The sequence below is a fragment of the Octodon degus genome, unplaced genomic scaffold (assembly GCF_000260255.1).
Source record: "Octodon degus isolate 3935 unplaced genomic scaffold, OctDeg1.0 scaffold00041, whole genome shotgun sequence".
NCBI lineage: Eukaryota > Metazoa > Chordata > Mammalia > Rodentia > Octodontidae > Octodon > Octodon degus.
In genome coordinates this window covers 7,363,358-7,366,338 of record NW_004524617.1, presented here as the reverse complement: position 1 = coordinate 7,366,338, position 2,981 = coordinate 7,363,358, and positions in this window count along the sequence as shown.

The window sequence follows — 2,981 nt, the reverse complement described above, 5'->3', positions numbered from 1 at the left end:
AATAGAGGTATTTGTTCTAGTGGTGTTTGTAAATAGGAATGAAACCATGGTACAATCCCTGTGTTTGCCTAAGCTTGCCTAAGCAGGCACTTTAGTCCCCTGAGCTATCTTACCAACTCCTCTTTTGCAATTCTTCATCACACAACATCTTATCCCTTGTTTTTCTATAGATTTATGTCCAATTATCTGTATGCATGCATTTTTAAAGCTTTGAATCTATCAGCAAAATGTAATGTTTTGTGACTTTCAGGAATATTACATATTTTAAAAATTAGAAAGGGAGAAATTCAGCATGAAAATCTTACAGTGTGTTGATTCCTACCAGATGATTGTTGCAAGTGTAAATCAAAAAATAAAGTTCACAAATTACATTTCCATTCATTATATTCAGTTTCTAGTTAATCTCTTTTGGAAAGAAACAAAAAAGATTATAATCCTATAATCTCATTCTTACTTTTCTTATGCTGAGACAAAATATTCAACATCCAAAGATAATATAAGGGAAAGAAAGAGGGCTTCTCTGGTTACTTGCTGCTCCTTGCTTTTGCTGTCTTCTGCCTGCTGTGAATTGGTTTTGTTGCTGTTTTTGTTTTGTTGTTTGTTTTTCATCCCTATTCTTTCATGGCAATAAAGTTATCCTCTGATATATCTTTGTTGTCTACAGTTTTACAGGAGTTTCTTTTCTAACCAAACTCAAAATGTTTTAATTCGTCCTGCTAGGCTCCTTTGTCTTGCTTCTCAACATAGTGTTGTCTAAAAATCCCCAACAGTAGCTATTCCAATGCCTTAACATTAGACTACCTTCAAATTTTTTCTCAAGCTTTAGTAGTCCACAACCCTTAATACCAATGTCAGGCAGTCTGTGGAGATAAATAAAATGCAGAAAAAGTTTCTACAAAGTCATAAGAGATGTTTTTTGGAATACAACAGCTAATTCACTCCTTCTTAGAAGAAAATTCCTCATCTTGGTCTTTACTGCCAGTATTTCTATCAACATTCTTGTCTTCTGAGTTCTGACCAGCATCTTCCATCAAATATAGTCATGGCTTCCTAAGGATGCTTCTCCAGCCAGCATCTTCAAACCTTTCCAAACTCTTCCCACAACCAGTTCTATGGCTCCTGAAGCACATGGTCAGGTACAATTACAGCATGACTCCACATCTCTGCTACCATATTGTAATTTAGTTACTTTTCTCATTACTAAGACAAAATACTTGACACCCAAAGCTAATGGAGGAAAAGTTTGTTTAGCTAATAGATTGTGGAGGTATTAGTAAGGCAGAGTAATATGGCAGAGAGGTATCACAAAGGAGAAAACAACTGGTACAGAACAGGTATAAAGTGGCAAAAGCATCAAGCAGCAAGTGAACTCAGCAGCCCTCTTTTTGGCTTTTACATTATATTTCATACCCAGGGAATGCCTTCCCATGGTCCCCACTCATAACTCTGCCAAATCAAGTGGACCCATTAATAAATGCCACATCCTTAATTCCAGCATCACATGTAGATCCATACCCATTTGAAAGATGCTCAACTATGACTACATGAGGCTTTGGCAGGAAATCTAGACACAAGTCATCACAAATCTCCTGGAAAATTAAGACTTACAATACCCCTAAGGATTCTGACAGGCAGACAACTTAGTTTTATGTAGGTAAAATTCATAAATTATCTTGAGTGTATATAAGAAAAATCCTAGACAAATTAAGAATTCCATCAAAATACCATCTAATCTGAACATCCTCTATTCCTACACTCAAGCCAACATAGTAGATAAAATTCAAATCAGTCCCCAGCTATATTATACTTTGATTGTAAAACAATGACAAAGCTGTACTAGTAAAACAATATTTCTCACTCATTCACTTTCTGAATTCTTAAAAGTTAATTAGCCATATACACAATATTAATCACTCCCATAACCATTTTCCTATAGCACATTAGTTTGATTCTATATTTTACTTATTTCATTTTGTTTTATATTATAAATAGTTACTGGATCATGCGCTCAATTTTCTACTCATGAAAATTTCATCCATTATATTTGCTCTCTGTCCCCATAACATATCTGTGAGGAAGAAATAATTGGTATTCAATACTATTGATAGGAAAATAAGGCTCCTTCTACCACTTGTAAAGGTTATAATTAAAAGGTAAATCAATTCTTCCCAATTATAATCCATGGTATATTTTTGATTCCATAATGATATCCAGTCCTTCTGTTCAGAACTTCTGTCCCAGGTGGAAGAAGGTATTTGCTTTGGCTAAAGAAGTCCCTTAATATCCTCAAGCAGATTTTCTCAATATCACCATTGCAACTAAGCTGCAGGGAGGAATCAATAATATAATCTTTGATACTGGATCTGGAAGAAATAAATACACATGTAACTTCCAAATGTCCCAAATTTTAGATATCCCAAAAGGCTCATATGGAGGTAGAATTGGTGGAAGGCACATGGTATCAGAAAAGAGTTAGGTCTTTGGGACAACCTTTGTAACCTCAAGGAACCTCAGGCCCTCCTTTCACATTTTGTTTCCTGGCTTCCATGAGATAAATAGGCTTCCTCCTTCAAACACCCCTGCAATCATGAGGCACTTCTGTACAACATTGGTATATTTGCTACCAATGAAAACTAATTTTTATTGATTTAAATTGTATATCTACCTCAGGCAATCATCAATTTATTTAATAATAGGCTCCAAGATAGTGAGCTAAGTTACCATAGACTTAAATTTCTGAAAGTATGTGCTAAAATAAATCTTTACTCTTTATAAGATGTTATCTCAGTTATGAAAACAAAGAAAAGCTGGTAGACACTTCTCCCGGTTATCATCATTTAGAAAGTTTCTTAAACTTCTTTTAAATTGTATTTGTGATGAGAGTAATGACAAATAAATTAATTATGAAAAGAAAATTCTCAAGTAAACAAACTAAGCAACAAAAAGTCAATTATGTCAATTCATAGGGACATTTATGAAAA